Raw genomic sequence first — 18,131 nt, 5'->3', positions numbered from 1 at the left:
CAAGCAGTTATCGTCATACTGTACAATTTCTGGTTTTTCAATACGTTGATCAATTTGCGCAGAAAAAAAAATTGCTGTTGCCTTCCGAAACTTACCATGAGAGCTCTATTGTTTTACATCATTGCAATCTCGAGCGCATACCTTCAAATATCAATATCTGAAATTTCATTTCATTGGTTGAACGGATAGGCAACTAGGGCTTCTTATATCGGGGAAGTTTTTTATGCCCCGCTTTATGTAATGCATAGCCTCTATTTTATTAACTAATAGCGGGAAAGAACGTTTAGTACAGAACATGATATTCCCCAAATATGTCTCTATAAATTTGCTTAGTTTATGCATTATACCTTCATAATGAGCCTTTATCACTTTAAAATTGACATTTTCAAAGATTATAATATCTTTTATATTTGAGCCCGTCCACACTACTTATGTAGGCTGATAAGCATTCTCTCAATGGAAAAGAAATGTAAAGAAACGACAAATAAATATTATAAATTACCTTAATTAACATTTTAATGCATTTTCAATCAACAATTATTTTAATAAGTAATAAAATCTAGGAGTTATTTATTCAACAAGGGTAAATTAATCATCTTATTTTCAAACTGTTTTGCTATATTTCAGAAAACAAAAATTATATGTAGATAACTGCGTATTTAGTCTGGCCAAATTATATATTAACGTATTTTTAAGCTTGAATGACGTCATTTTCCAATATTCTACTCTTTATTTGAAGGGCGCAGCATATACACTTCGTATGTTGAAAAGAATATCTAGCTGGCTCAGTTTTTTTTTTTTTTTCTCTTTTTCTATAGTAATGTGTGGAAGAAAACAGAATTTAGACTTTCTGTTTGGGCAGTCTAGCTAAATGATAGGAACAGGGTCACAAAGCAGTTTCTAGAGCAGATTTTTTACATATGTGTCAACAGTAAGTGAAATTCTTATATTGCTGGCAAATGAAATGAAATGAAACAAATGAGAAGGAAAGTTATGTAATTATCCATCTGGCCTCTCCATTTTGAGTAGCTTAGAAACGAAATGTTCATATGCTTTTAATAATTTGTATACAGAGTTATGTTTGGGATGAATGTAAACACTCTGCATCTGTTATTCTAAATGTGCACAAGTCCGTTATTTAATATCAAAAGTTTTGTACATGAAGCAGTACATATTTGTTGCAATTATTTAATTATTTCAAAAAATTAAATGGAAAATACAAGCCCGTATCCGCGGATAATACATTCCAAGACTTTGCGCGGATGCGTGAAACCGCTGATAAAAGCGAACAATTTAATAAAACTGAAAGTCATGAAAATACTTTATTGCAATTAAATTTAATTTAAAAAGGTATGAAAAGATATTACTAGCATTCATAAAGAAATAACAAAAATATAATATGCTGGTAAAGTACATTATGTATGTACTATTAAATAACATAACGTATTTATTTATCATTTAACGTAATATAGTGTACTATTAATAACTGTGTATATTAATGAATACTCTCTCACATACCTGTAAATGTAAATGATTCTCATATTTTAACATAATTCTCAAAAGAAGAGTTAGAAATAATGAAATGCATTTCTCATGTTATTCAGCATAACGTTGTAGAGTCATTAGGTTGATTGGAAGCAGAAAAGATGAAAAATATGCAACCGCCTTCGCCGGGAATCGAACCACGGACCTCTGGAATACTGGCCCAGCGTGCTACCGTTACACCACGAAGGCACCAGGAAGTAAGAGAAATACCTTATAACGTATTGTTTCATTTAGTACAAAAGCACGGTAGTAGTTTTCAAGCAGTTGTAACGGTGACGGCCGAAAACATCGCGGAGGAAATAACGCAAGGGCGAAGATGTTGTCGTTCAAAACATCGTGGGAGAAAAGAAAGCAAGGGGGAAACATCACTGTTCTAAAACATCTTGGTACAAAACATCGTCATAGAAAATAAATTCGTTCAAATTCTTCGGAATTTAAAAAGATCGTCGTCGAAAATATCGTAGCAGCTACAAATAAATAAAGCAGCTACAAATCATTACATGACGATAACGTCGCGTACATACGTTTTCAAGCTTTAAAAATTCGTATATTCGCCTAACGATTTGTAAGCAAGAAGGAATGAGGAATGTTTTCACTTTTATATTTTATATTTTTGAATTAATTAAAAATTTTTTGCTGAAAAAATAAGGTCGAAATTTAAGCATTCAAAAACTGAAAATAAGTAGAAAAGTATTTCTGGGTATAGCAGTTAATAATAGGATTTTAAACTTTTATATTTAACTAATAAAGGTAATTTATTAATTAATTTTTTTTATAAAGTTTAACTGGTAATTTTTCATGATAAACATAGTCTAAAAACGATTAAAAAAGAAAGCATGTGGTTATCTCTACTGTAATTGTTTAATTAATTATCAAATTATCAAATTATGTTGAATGTTACGACTAGCATTAATTTTCCACTCATTTTCAATTTTTGAATGCTTAAATTTTCTTTTGAATTTGTCAACAAAAAATTATTAGTTAATTCAAAAGTAAAAATATTCTTCATTTCTTTTTGCGCTTACAGATCATTATGCATATATTCCTTTAAAATTTTTAAAGCCTGAAAAACCATGGTTTACGTTACCATTGTGCTATGATTTGTAGGTGCTTTATATTTTACTATGATATTTTCGCCGATGCTGTTTTTAATTCGGAAGTTTCTGAATTGTTTTAGTTTTGACGACAATGTTTTTTACTAAAATATTTTTAGAACTGCGATGTTTTCTCTTTGCTTTTTTTTCCTCCGACGATGTTTTGTAGGACGTCGTTTTCGCCTTGCGTTGTTTTCTCCGCAACGTTTCGTAAGCAATATTTTTGTTTCGATGTTTTCGCTTGTAACCTTTGTAACATCCCTAGACTTATATTTTGACGCCGGTGTGATAAATAAGATCTCTAAAGAGCAAGGGATTTATCACGTTGCTAACAAGTTTAACGTAAATCTTAGAAGCAAACGTGGAAGGGTTAAAAAGAAGTATGCTTACTGAAACTAAAATTAACCCAATATTTTGTGACCACTGATAATCGAAATTTCTTATAAAAATATTCATATCTATAATGTTAACGTGGAAATTCAGAATCAGAAAGTGATTCTTTTTCCCCTCTGTTGCTCTGAATCGCGGATGAGCGAAACCGCGGATACTGGGCAATGAAAACTTTAAGGAATTATTTTTTCTTCACCGTACCTGCACTCGCGATATGACGTTTAGCAAGTTCGAGTAGCAAGGAAAATATTCGTGATATCAGTTTCGGAAAAGATCAAGTTTATTTTATCTTTCTACTCCGAAAAATTTAAGAGTATTATAAGGCCCGAAATTAAATGTGGTGGAGAATAATTTGGATTTGGTGACTAGATTTTGTACCTTATTTCAGTTGCTGCTTGAGTTGAGAAGAATGTAAGGAATAATTTCCCTAATAATAATTAGTTGTTATTTATAATGTCTATAAAAATGTAAAACATTTGTTTAATCCGTAGTAGTCACTAGAAAGCCTAATAATCACTACAAATCTACTAATTTCTGTAAAAAAAGGGATAAAATTCTTTTGCAATTATCCTATGTTAGAAATATAGTTAGGGTTTTTTTATAATAGAATACAATATAATGAAATATAGTTAAGGTAGCTGAAAATGTCTCGACAAAATCACCGCAGACGAAAACATTGTGCAAGCAAAACTCTCGGTGTACAAAACAGCGTGAGAAAAAAGGAAGTAAGGAGAAGACATCATAGTTCTAAATCATCGCAATATAAAATAACATCTTTGAGAATAAAGCGGTTCAAAAGCATTTGAAGTTTTAAAATATGATTGTAAACAATATCGTGGTAAACAAATTAAATGCTTGCAAAGTATCACATGACAATGACATCGCAGACATGTGTTTTTCAAGATTTAAAGATTATAAATGTATATTGGCATAAGGCTTGCGAGCGCAAAAAAGAACATTTTTATCTCTGTAGTTCATATTTTTGGACTAATTAATAATTTTTTTCAAAAATAACAAGAAATAAACTAGCTGAAAGGGAATGAAATTAATTTTACAAATAATAATTTTAACAATTTTAATGCAGAAAATAGAATGCAGTCACTCACCTTCCCTTTTCTAAACTTTCTTAAACTACATATTTCATGAAAAACTGCAAATAAAACTTTATAAAAGAGATGAATAAAAGAAATACCTTTAAGTGCATAAATTTGAAATTATATTAACTGCTATGCCTAGCATTAATTTTTGAAAATTTTGAATGCTTAAGTTTCTTTCTGATTTTTCTGGCCAAAAGTTATTTATTAATCCAAAAAATATGAAACATAGATATAAGAATATTCTTCCTTGGTTCTTGCGCTCACAAATCATTATTTATGTATATACTTACAACTTTTAAAACATGAAAACCACGGTTACAGCCGAAAACATCGCGGACGAAAACGTCGAGGAGAAAACAACGCAAGGCAAAAACGTCGTGCTACAAAACATCGTGGGAGAAAACATCGCAACGAGAAAACATCGCAGTTCTAAAACATCGTGGTACAAAACATCGTCGTCGAAAATAAAGCGGTTCAAAAACTTCGCAATTTAAAAACATCATCGTCGAAAATATCGTGGTAAAAAATAAAGTATCTACAAATCATCGCATGACGATAACATCGCAGACATGCTTCTTTCAGGCTTTAATAACTGTAAATGGATATTCCCATATTGATTTGTGATCGCAAGATGGAAAGAAGGATAATTTTTACTTTCATACTTTTTATTAACTAATAAATTTTTGCTGAGAAAATAAGAATGAAACTTAAGCATAGAAAATTAATGCAACTTATAGCACTCAATAGAATTTTAAACCGACATAGTTAACTAACAAAGGCCATTAATAAATCATTTTTATAAAGTTTTTACTGGTAATTTTTCATGAAAAGTATAATCTATAATTTGCATTTAATCTTTTATGCTTAAGTTTCCTTTATACTTTTTCAGCAAACATATATTAGTTAATAAAATATGTGAAAATAAAAATTATCCTTCTTTACATACTGCGCTCACAAATCATTATGGGAATATCCATTTACAATAATTAAAACCTGAAAAAAGCATGTCTGCGAAGTTATCGTCATGCGATGATTTGTAGATACTTTATTTTTTACCACGATATTTTCGATGACGATGTTTTTAAACTGCGAAGTTTTTGAACCGCTTTATTTTCGACGACGATGTTTTGTACCACGATGTTTTAGAACTGCGACGTTTTCTCTTTGCGATGTTTTCTCCCACGATGTTTTGTAGCACGACGTTTTCGCCTTGCGCGACGTTTTCGTCCGCGACGTTTTCGTCCGCGATGTTTTTGCCGCAATGTTATCGGCGGACACCGAAAACCACATATCTGAGATGTTATCGCTAGGCAATGATTTGTAGGTACTCTACTTTTCGCCACTACATTATCCAGGATGTTTTAAAACTGGAGTGTTTTTAAACCACTTTGCTTTCAACGAATTTAGGATTGCGATCTCCTCACTTTCTTTTCTCCCGCGATGTTTTTACTACGATTGTTTTCGCCTTGCATTGCTTTCTTCGCGACGTTTTCGTCAACGATGGTTTTGATGCTTTGTTTTCGCCTATGTCCACAAATAGGAATAAAAATCAACTTACGTTACACTTATTGTTATGTAATAAGCATTGCATTCCCTAAAAAACACAGAACGCTAGAAATTTTCCTTTGAATTTTATTTTCCATAGCATACGAACATATCCCTGTTTGATAAATGAAGCCGAAGCAGAGTTGTTTGCTTTTTAAGAAAGAAAACGAAAGCTCTAATCCTTTTCTTTTAAACCTCTTTCTTTTAGATCTAAATAAATATTGAAATCTTCTGTTATTATACTGCTAAACTCATTATTATTTCGCATACAAACCTAACACACTTTACACGCTATATGGGATTTATAGCTCTTTATTTAACCTATTGCATTACATCATACCTTAAATCTCGTTCTAGAGACATTTTTAAGAGCAAAACATTAACAACATTAAAAGACATTAATGTCAAAAAATATTTTTTTATGTATGAGTGAATATTTCTAACACATATTTAAGTCTTATGTATAGTTTTGTAAATAATATTATTGTGCGTTTGTATGTAATTAACTACATCCCTTCATCCTACAATTTTGGGCAAATAGCAAAATCTGACTTTTAATTCTATCTCCCGGTTCCTATACTTATGTTTGGGAAAGTTTTATACTCGTTATGAAAAAAAAAATAAAAATATAAAAAATGTGACTCCCGTATGACAAAAATGGACCGGAATATTTTATTGCGAAATTTACAATTTTTTATGTCATTTTCGACTTTTTTTGAGTGATTCATTAATTTAGAGTAATTCGAGGAAATAAGTTTAAAGGAAGTGCAGCAAAAAATACTTATGATTTAATTATTATATTAATCAATGCGGCCGTACATGGAAGTCAAGTGGTGTCCATATCACATTTTTTCCTTCTATTTTAAGACTGACTTGTTATAAAATAAATATCATCAAAATATTCTTTGCAATAAAATAATTTCTTTCAAAAGTATTAATCAATAACTCACATAATAATTCGGACACTAGAAAGTTTTGTTGAGATGCATCGGAAGAAGATATTTCTTGTCATATTTTTTGTTTTGTTTTATTTTAATTAAAATTACGTCACGAGAATTATCATCTTCTTTTGAAAATTGTAAATTGTTAAGCAAAATATATTTACAGTTCCATATATGAAAATGGCGTAGCAAGCTGCTGCAAATTAACGATATGTTCTGCTTTAAATTTAATTATTCACGATTTTAAAGATGATAAACGTATTCAAAATTTCAAAAAATTTTAATTTAATGATTTCAACTATTTCTGACATATAAAAGTTATGAAACTTTCGTGGAACTGTTCAAAATGCTCTCAAGTCTGGACCACATTCCAAGGTGACACGAATTGATGATTAATCCTACAAAAAATCAAACCAAAAGCTTAGTGCTGCAAATTTGCAGCAGATTTAGAAGAAAAGCCTGTCAAAAAAGTTAAACTTAAAAATGTTAGAAGACTCATTTGGTCCCATGGATACAATGGAAGATCAGTAAGAAGAAAATTCTTCTTCTACTAGAAAACAGTGAAAATAGCCTGGCGTTTTTTAAAGTCAATAGTAAACACACATATTTTTATATTGAAATAATGTTTAGTTGCAAACGGGTCAAAATTTAATATATTTGGGTCTGATGGACGAATTTCTGTGAATTCCAAATGAAGAATTTTATCCAAAAAGCCTGTTGCGTGCTGTTAAGCATGAAAGTGGAAGCATAATACTTTGGCTATGTTTTGCTCCCTCGTCTGGGATGTAAAATCTACTTTTCATAGAAAATAACATGGATCGATATAAATATATAAAAAACAAAAAACAAAATCTGAAATGTTTCAGATTTTAAATTACGTCCAAAGGGGCGTTTTTTAACATTTTGTGTGTTACCTTTCTTTATTAAATATCATGTTCCTCGCACTTAAACCATAAGATCCAGTGCAACAGCAATATCGCAAAATAGTTTTAAAACGAGCATATCTTTAGAATTTCAGATACAGAGACTCACGCGCTGGAGATAAAAATGTTTTTTCTGCACAACGTTGCCATTGCTCGCTTTGAAATCCTTGAGTTTGTTAATCAAAAATTCGTCAAAGTTTTAAAAAATAGGAAATCGATCATAAAACAAATTTCAAATTTCAAATTTGGTCTTCCACATGCTCATATTCGTTGGAGGATTACGTTATTCAAAATTCGATGACTTTATGTACCGTTGTTTTATCACAATACGAGAAATATACATACATTTATGCAGATTTTTCATTATTTAATTTCTTCAAATATAATGCAGGACTCTAACATTTTGTGGCAACAGTTTGAAAAGTGAATCGACATTTATGAGTCCGACGCAAAATGCCAAAACGAAACTAATAGTCCTTCGGGATTCAAATCCCTTTGGACTAATAATGTTAATAAAAGAAGAAAGTATCTGCAAGAGAACATGGAATGCAAAGTACGGTGAAGTTCTATTATGTAACAATTCTAAACACATACCCGTAAATGTTCGTTTGTCGTTATTTACAAGGGTTCTAGGAAAAATGCTCACAGGAAAAAAGCCCACAGGAAAAATGTTCGCAGAATAATGCTCACGGGTATAAATGCTCACAGGAAAAAAGCCCACACAGAAATATGCCCACATAGAAAAACACTCACAGGGAAAATGCCCACTTAGAAACATGCTCACACGGAAAAAAGCTCACGTAGATATATGCTCACATGGAAATAAGCCCACTGATAAATGAAATACGTAAAAATATCCTTACATTAATCGATTTGAACATCGTACACAACATGAAATTTTTAAAGAAAAATTATTTGATCATTTAAAAAAATTATTGGACAAATGCTCAGATTAACCTTTTCAAGGGCGGTATATAAAGGAATGAAAACTATAGTAAAACTATAGTAATTAAATGCCCCCTGTACGACATTTTTTCCTTCTAACTGCCAATAGTTTCTTTTTATTTTTATTTACTCTATTTTTGCATACTTTTGATGTGTATCTATAGAAATTGTTGTCTGAATGTAGTTATTTAAGTTTGAAGCCAAAAATGTTCTAGAAGACCACAGTTTCCAATCGAAGTAAGAATCGTTATGAAGCAACCTTCGAAAATCTCCTAAAAGAACGAATTATTACGAAAGCTTTCATAAGGTACTAAATTCACTATTTAATTGTAGCCATCCTAGTATGTGGTTTTTGTTTGACAGACTGAAAAAAGATTTAGGCTGTCAACGTTACTAGTTAAAGTTTTTGTGAAATATACATGATTTATATATAGCAAAGTATTTTACGTAGTTTAAATAAAATAATTATTTCTATTTGCTTATTCTTCTAAATGTTCATATTATAAAATGTGTAACTTAATATTATTTTGTTTTTTAACAATTAAAATTGTATTAATTTTTCGCTATATATTCTGTTTCATTTTTCTTCCTTCCTCCTCTCTTTTTCATAATTCAAAACGGCCCATTTGTTAATCTTATATAACAACTAAATCTACGCATAAGTTATACAATTTTTGATATATATATATATATGCCACAGATGTTTTAGTAATTTAAATAATTTTCATTGAAAAATTCAAGTAGGTGTACGATGTTCAAATCGATTAATTATTGATTAATTAATGTAAGGACATTTCGACGTATTTTATTTGTCAGTGGGCTTATTTCCATGTGAGCATATCTCTATGTGAGCTTTTTTCATGTGAGTATATTTCTAAGTGAGCATTTTTCCATGTGAGCTTTTTTCTATGTGGACATATTTCTGTGTGGGCTTTTTTCCTGTGAGCATTTATACCTGTGAGCATTATTCTGTGAGCATTTTTCCTGTGGGCTTTTCTCCGGTCACCATTTACAAGCGTTCTGAAGTTATCAAAAATCCTCCATATACTTCGAATTTTAATCGAACCGAACGTGCAAGGAGTGAGGTGAAGAAATGAATAAGTAAACATGACATTTCTTTGAAAGCTCTATTAAACGCAGCTCTTACGGAGAAATGGGAAAAATTGAACTTTCTTACTCAAAACAACTAGTCCAATTCCGCACCCAAGCCCTGGAAAAGTAATTTTAGGCAAAGGATATTAAACGATGTATTGGATGTCGTGATATTTTCATGTTTTCATTAAATATAAAGTGCTTGCTCAAAGTGTTCTATGTACTCAAGTGAGTATTTATGTGAACTCATATTCAGGACTTTTTGAATAAACTACATTTTTATTTAAAAAGCTTCGAATAATATCTTCGAAAACAAGTAGGTTTTAATAAAAGATGATCACTAATGTAAGGTAAGGAAGAATTCATTTCGCTAATATTTAATAACGAAATTTGCGTATAAAACTTGAGAACACAAACAGTATTTCATTTCCATGTTCTTGAGAGAAATACTGTGTGTCTGTTTGGAAACAGAGTGACTTTCATACCAGTTTTATTTTCTTTCCGAAAGCTCCCCTGGCGCCGCTTTGTCTTTTCTGTTATTGATCCTGATGGAATCTTATCTCCTGGCAGTTGCCTCAAGGCTGTGTTTTGCTCTCACATTTTATGGTTCTCTCCTTATCGATTTAGAACCTTTTAACCACAGACAGAATAACTAAAAAACGGAAAAAATTCTCTTTTTGAAACTTTTTAGCAGGGGCCGATTAAGCAAATCTCAGCATCTCGCTCAACGACATTTTTGCGCCCACTTTTCTTGCTTTCAAAAGAAAAAAATAAAAGACAGCTTTATAGAAAATCAAGGATGATTCTAAGATCCTTTGAAACTTTAATACTAACCCCAGTTTGCTGCAATCAAGCCATTCTTCTAAGTAACCTTGTAGAAGAAAGCAACGCTATTAACGAAAAAATGAAGATAACAGAAACGAATAGATGACAAAGTAAAAATGAAATTAGGAAGTAAGCAAATTAGGAAGGTCACATATTGAATATGTACAACAATGTTTCCGAAGTTATAAATCCCGATAAATAATAAAGAGTTTTTATAATGAAAGTTATAAAAATATTGCAATATATAGTCGTTAAAGTATAATAAAATGCTAAACGGAAAAAATGTGCAGAAGGTGGGTAGTTATAAAAACTAAAGGGTAGCAGTAATTCTGCTAGCCAGTTTTTCTGCTAGTTGTTAGTTTAGCTATTCTGCTAAACCTTTCAATACTTTGTGACTTATTTCCGGAAGAGTAAACTGCCTTTTTTTTCCTAACTGTATGAAGGAAGAGAACTGGGCAAACAATATGAAAAACTGCTGGTTCATAATGGTATAATCATTTATCTCTAATCGTTTGAGGAACGCCTTCATAACATAATTTTATATTTCTAGACAGCATCTTAAAATAATTCAAAGAAAATGTAATTATGCAGAACAGAACAAAAGTTTCTCAAGCATTTTCAAAGAAGATTCTATTGTCTTGCTAATTTTATATACAGTAAATATCTCAAATAGTTAAAAGTAAAAATATAAAGAGTACTTTTTGTTGGATCTGATAGCCATTTTTCTGGGCTATAGATCTGCTTCTTGGTTCCCAGGATATAATGGCTGTTAATAATATTTCCAGAGGTACTTATTTCCATTTCTCTTCCACTACTTTCGAGAGTCCATCAATTGTCGAGGTTTTATGCTTAGCAAGAGCTCCTTTTCAACAGAACAAAGGCACAACAGTCCATAGGTAAAACGTCGAGGAACACGGTCAAAAGGTAATGTGCAATACCGATATCACCTTCATTTTTTAAAGGAATACAGTGGTTCTTTTCAAAGTATGAATTGTTGTTCTGTCTTGATGAAGTTTCACTCTCCGAAAGTCACTGTGATTAAGAAAGGAAATTTGTTTTGTAAATATCGGACGAAAAGCTTTCTCTGGATAGTACTTTGGTATTAACATTTTTCCCACTATTCTTATTTTTAATTTCCCCTCTCCCTATGACAATCATAGAACTTTACTGAAACTTTCTTTACATTCAGCCAGGTTTGTATATTTTTCCTCTTTGTTTTCGATAATAAATAGACTGTTGTTTTGTTGCACTCATTTATGTAAACCCATTCTTCATCAGCGCTCACGATCTCTTTCCATTTATCTCTTGCTAAATAATTTACATACAGAATTCTACAAATTATTCTAATTTGTGCCACATACCTCTACAAAAGCTGGTGAACAAATTTTGTTTTACTGTTATATTTGTTATTGTTGCAAATGTGTTTAAAGATTTTGCAATTAATTTCTGTGTCGGCAGATTTTCTGTTGTTACCAAGGGTTCAACTTTGGAAACATTAGAAACAGTACGTACTTTTACGGGTATTCTTCGGAAAAAAATCAAAAATCTTTTCTGGATTTGGCGTTTTCATTCCATATAGAAATAATGAATGACAGATTTTTACCTCTCCGATTAGTAATTTTGCTTATTTTGAGCTTGTAAATTTTAATACCATGCATTTCACAACATTTCTGAATAAGAACATTTCTCTTCGGAAAGATGTGTAACGTGTATACGAGCCAGTTTCCCTTAGAAAGTCCTCCACGAAGGCATCCCTCCCCTTAGGCAGATAGCCGTAGTGTGCTTTGCCATAATTAAATATACCAATTCCAAACACACCTCTTCGGAAAGCGCAAAATCATATCCTCCAAAACACAGTTTGTTAACATGTGACATTTGAAGAAAAAATCAACTTAAACCATTATTAAACTTTTATATCTCAGTGCAATAGGTAATTATATTATTCCATCCGATAATTAATTTAATTAAATTGAAAAATAGCAAACGATATTTCTCATTGCAAATAATAAATTAATGCCAGAAATTTTTATTCCAAATCATTTGCTGTTCTTTTAATTCTTTATAGAAATCGTTCTGAAAATGTGTAAACACTTGCTGTATTTCTCTTTTCTGTATAATTTGTGTTCAAGGTTTCAACTTTTAAATTATTTCATGCTAAGGCCCTGTTTTCTTCAGAAAGAAACTAGAAAACGGAGAGGACTATACAGAATTTTTATTAATTTTATTGCCACCTGTAATTAATTAAATTACAAAGGTAGGACCAAATTAATCTAATTACATTTTTTGCAAGTTATTTAATTCTTTAATATGAATCAAATGTAGACTTCAACTGTATTTTTAAATCCTAACTATAGTTGCAGCAAGCAGGATTCATTCTAAGTAAAATGCTTTATGATACTTTAAAAATTTAAAACATATTTTTAAATTTTTGATACATTATCTGCTTTTAAATTTGTTGCTTAGGATTTTGGTAGTCAGTATTCGTAGCTGCAATACAAAAACTTTCGTATTAAATATGGCTTTTTATTATTATTCTGAAGGCGTTAAAAATAACAATTCCCTTCTGTTTAACGTTCATATGAAAGCAATTTTTTTAAAGTAAAATGAAGGTTTTTTTTTCTTTTTCTGAATTCGGGTTCAACATCTCGATAGTACAACAAATTTTCGACAAATATCTGCCATAAAAACAAACACAATTTTCCCATCAAAGCAAGAAAATTTCTTATTGTAATTTGCTATATACTAATTATCACAGAGATTTTTAAATTTTCAGTTTAGATTTGCATTCAAAACGAGAGATTATGCGAAAATTTGTGATTGTATCCTGAAAACAAAGAAAATAAGTTGTTTTCCCTCATGAAATTTGGGTTAGAAAGTGATAAAGAGATTATAATGCACTTGATCATAAGTTCATTTTAAATTGTCTGCATTTTTAACAATTTTAGTATTTAAAAGTGATTTTGGAAGAATTTTAGTAATTAGTTCTGAATCAAATATTCATCTTTTTAATGTTTTTACTTTTAATTAATAAAATTTTGGAAAGAGGGAAAATTTTAATACTTCGTAAGAACAACATTCAAATTCTTACTCCAGTAAATTACTCCTTATTTCAAAGAAATATCTGTGCTTCAAGACTTATGTTTATTTTAATAGATTTTAATTTGGAAATAATTAAATTACCTAAATTTATAAATAATAAAATTTTTACTGCACATTTGTTTAAATAATTTTCGAAGAATTCGTTTTCTATCAAACTTAATTGTTTAGCAAAACATTCTTGGTGATTTTTAAAATTATGTATTCTTGATACGTGTTCCATTTTTCATTTATATTTTTTATATATTTTAAGTAAAACATAAATGGGGACATCATAATAAATTTTCCAGTAAAGTAATTTGCATTAATATGGAATTAATTATTTTACCCTTGCTAAAAATGTATGCGCTTCAGAAAACTCCACACGGCATTCGTAAGACAAAAGCTTCATTTTAATTCAGTTCCTAGTTGCCACAATTAGAGCTGGAAATTTATTACCTCTCATACGAAACGACCTCTTTGACGAATGGCTTCGTTTCAAAAAGAAGGATGTTTATCTAAAAATTTTTCCTAAGCAGATTTAACATTTCTGGACAATACATTAACATATATGGTCACGTTAAATTATCCCTTTTTTCCCCTTGAATTTGTACTTCATCAATTACTGCTAGCATACTTTCAATGTGCTTTACAATTCCTAAATATATTTAATAGCTAGTTTTCCTGGCGTGATGTGGATTAGGATAAATTTCCAAGATAACAGATATACAGAAAAAAAATTCATGTACATAACGGAAATGATAATTTTAATTAATTTATTAAAGCATTTAAATTCTTTTTAATAAATAAATTCTCATCATTTACTTTCTTGCATCATATGCTTAATCTTTAAATATTTGAACAATAATCCTTTTCCAATTAGCTCCATTATATTTTTAAACTACTATACTGAAAAACACCAACTTCGTTGTCTTAGATCGCTTACTTGTTTATGACTAGCGTTTGGCCTCTGAATCCCAAATTAACTTGAGTTTCTTGGTCTACCACTGCAATTTTTTGAACTACAGGATAACCTCTCTTTCTCTCAAAAGTCATACAAAATATGCATATAAAGGGAAAATAAACGGAAAATTTATCAAATATACTTTTCATAAAAACTTGTTTTATTCATACAAATGCTATATATAGTTACTGCAAGCTAAATTTTGTTCATACAATTAGTAATGTTTTTTTTAACCAAACGGTAAACATACATATTAAGGTAAACATTTTCGCTATAGCTTTTTCTGGTGTGTTTAATCTGTGCACATTCTCGCTTGATATTCCAACAATGGTCCCATCGTATGTGCATCCAATCTACCTTGGTACTGTACCTTCATGACCTTTAAATATTGATGGAATCTCCGTGATTATCACTGATTGCACTATGATTTTCCGGGAAGTTATTGAGATGGCTATGTAAAAAATGCAATTTATCTTTATTTTGCAACCAGACATTTTTAAGCTCACCAAAAGCTGTTGGACTCTTTTGCAAAGTTGTTGGACAATGTTTTTGAATACCAACCAAACCTTCTTCTGAAGTTCTGTCGTTGTTCCAATGAAATATTTATTTTTAAGAAGCTATCGAATCGCTGGACGATCAGACGCACTGGTCTTTATCCTTTCAAATGACAGGGTAGTAATTGCCGAAACGAGCTACTTTAAACAGTCTATTTCAATTGGCAAAGCTTTGACAAATTGCTTCATAAGGCCAAATTTTACGTGCAGAGGTAGAAATGTAATGTTCTTTCTGTCGACAAGTGTCTAATGTAGAATGTTTGGATCACCAGGTTTCAGGTCAGATCATGGCGGCCAATTTGACTGCACCGAATATTTCTCACGAGTTCTGATGTCCCACATACAGAAAACCCAGGGATACATGATATAGCCTCGTTACTGGCCTAGGAGGAAACAGACCATTTTATGGTCAACACACAGATGATCCATTCGTGCATGTGATATTGCAACAAATCAATGACTCTCTTTGCGTCTTCCTATTCTTCACACAAACAAACTGAATGGCCTAAGGACTGCACTAGATAAATTTTCATTGTGGAATACATACTTCAAGCTCCCCTTTGAGCTGTCAATGAACAATTGCCAATAAGTTGCGTTATAGGCTGAAATTCCAACTCTTCCGTTAAAAACTCTTCCGCAAGAAAAAAAGGTACCCCTTAAATGAGCCGTTGGAGCGAACCGCCTCTTCTGCCCTCCTCTGCCCTTCTGCCTCTAGCTACGCCACTAACTAGTTACCTATTAATATGAAAAATGTCACTCAATAATACATACTAATGTTGTGTATTATATTGATTCCATTTAATTTTGATGTAGCCGTCTTCAGGGGCAATTTAAAATTTAGATATCAGGCTACTGTAGTGTGTAGATCAGAAGTGTCTGTTTCCTTTATTTGCAGACAGAATACAGATTTTTTAATACAGAATACAGAGTTTTTAATTGAAAATTTTAAATTCCTTGTGCACCACATAGAATTAAACAAGGCTAACAGAATAAAAAAAACAAACAAATGCAACAACACAAACCAAAATAAAATAAACTTACAAATTTACAGATGACACGTAAGAGATAAATTTACTGAAGAAAGAGAAAGCCATTTTATCTTGGACAAATACTTGAAGAGGGGGAAGAATTGTAATTTTCATAGAGTTTAACCTAGAAATGAGTTCTTTTCAGCCTTCCGTGATCTTTGAACAATAATGTTCGACATTTTGCACTCCCCAAAAACTGCATGAACACAAGTCTGTACTAGATGATCTAAATCACTTTAGATGTGAATTGAAATTACCATGTCCAGTTAGAAATTTTGTAATTTCAAAATTGCAGGAAAAGTGTTTATTATTCATTCTGTGAGGAATGGAAGGAAAATATAATTTAGTCAAGTAGGCAGTATTAGAATTCCGATATAATTCATTCCACTTGAGTATTGTGTCATCCCTATTTTTTCCTTGAAAAATGACTTGGGCAGTATCATTGGAGTGTTTACTTGAAGATTGTTTTGCCAACCAATGAGCCCTTTCATTTCCCAGATTGCCCGTGTGGCCACGTACATGAGAAAAGATAACATCAACACCTTTATTATTAAGGTCTTTAAGAAGAGCATGAGAAGTGTTAATTAATTTATTACATGAGAAGATATTCCTAAGAGAATACAAGGATGAAAGAGAATCAGTGCGAACGCGAAATTTACCAGTTAATGAACAGTTGTTAGATATCCACTTAATTGATTCACTAATGCACAGTAATTCGGCTTGGAAAACACTGCATTCATTGGAAATTCTAAAGAGTTTATATTCCAGTTCAAAAGCATGATGGAAAACGACATAAGCTAATCCAACTAGATTATTAATTTTACTGCCATCTGTATAACACACAACAGGGAAATTATCATCAACGGAATTATCATAAATGATAGCTTGAATTTGCAAACGATCGGCAGTATGAGGAACATCTTCAAACAACACCTTGGTATCGAACATAAATTTGCTGATGGTATCTTTAAACTTTTTATCATTTAAAACATGAAAGTCAATCGGAGGAAACCCCGAAATTGCGAAACAGGCTTCATAGCTAATTGTTCTGTAGCCACGCACAACTCTTAGTAAAATTATTCTTTGAATTCTGCCAAGTATACGGGAATTAATCTTCTATTCTAAAGTTGTTCCCCACACTCCAGAAGCATAGCAAATAAAGGGGACAATACCCTGTTTATAAATCATATCAATAGCATTAGATTTTGAACCAAAAGTACTGCAAGAGACACGATTAAATCCTCCAAGTATATTTTCACACTTATTGGATAAATACATAATATGATTTTTTTCAACAAAACTTATGATCAAGAATAATTCCTAAATATTTAATTTCATTCACCGTTTAGAGTAAGGTACTATCCAAGTACAATTGTTAGTTTTTACAGCTGACATGCTTTCTTTTAATTATCATAATTTTAGATGTATTAGGATTGAATTCCAATTTCTGTTCTCTGGACCAATTGGAAATAATATTAAGGTTGTTCTGAGCCGTACTAAAGAGAGTATTGGGACACTTCTCTTGAGAACAAATTAGTAGATCATGATCAAAAGCAATTGTTCTACAACTCGGAAAATGTGAGAGTCTATTGAGTAGATCATTCATAATTAAATTCCACAGTAAAAGTCCGGAAACCGAGAGCAACCTCTTTCCAATGTGCGGAAGGAAGAAACGTGGCCAAGGGAGAGCAATGCAGATCTGTCATGCAGAAAGTCTTTAATAAGGCGGGAAATCTTACATGGAATACCAGCTTTCCTTAAAAAAACAAGTATACCTGGCCACTAGGCGTGGCCGAAAGCACCTTTGATATCAAGGAACACTAAAATTGAGTTGAGAATAAGTGAAACAAAATTATCTGATACAAAATTCGAGACATTTGATTTCAGTAGTTTGTCACCTAAATTTCACAAGCATGAGCTATAAGAGTTTTCATTACAGTACACCGTCAAGATGACATTCGACCCAGGCCGAGGCATGCGGAATTGAACGTCAACCCAGTGGGAAATTTTATTTAAAAAAGAGAGAGAGGCAGAGATAAACATAAGAAGAAAAATAATAAAAAGATACATAAAAGTGCATAAAAATTTGCAAGCGAGGATTTTGCAGTGTTTT

The 18,131-nt window shown here is 31.2% G+C and overlaps 1 non-coding gene across 1 annotated transcript; it reads right to left on the bottom strand.

Moving 5' to 3' along the window:
* Positions 1 to 1,662: 1,662 nt before the first annotated feature.
* On the bottom strand, positions 1,663 to 1,734 carry TRNAT-AGU (transfer RNA threonine (anticodon AGU)). Its single transcript has one exon. It is a non-coding gene; the product is annotated as a tRNA-Thr (tRNA).
* Positions 1,735 to 18,131: the final 16,397 nt, after the last annotated feature.

This window comes from Stegodyphus dumicola, chromosome 4 (assembly GCF_044657685.1).
Source record: "Stegodyphus dumicola isolate Sdum_Otavi_A_Nest chromosome 4, ASM4465768v1".
Lineage (NCBI taxonomy): Eukaryota > Metazoa > Arthropoda > Arachnida > Araneae > Eresidae > Stegodyphus > Stegodyphus dumicola.
This window is presented reverse-complemented; position numbering and strand designations above follow the sequence as displayed.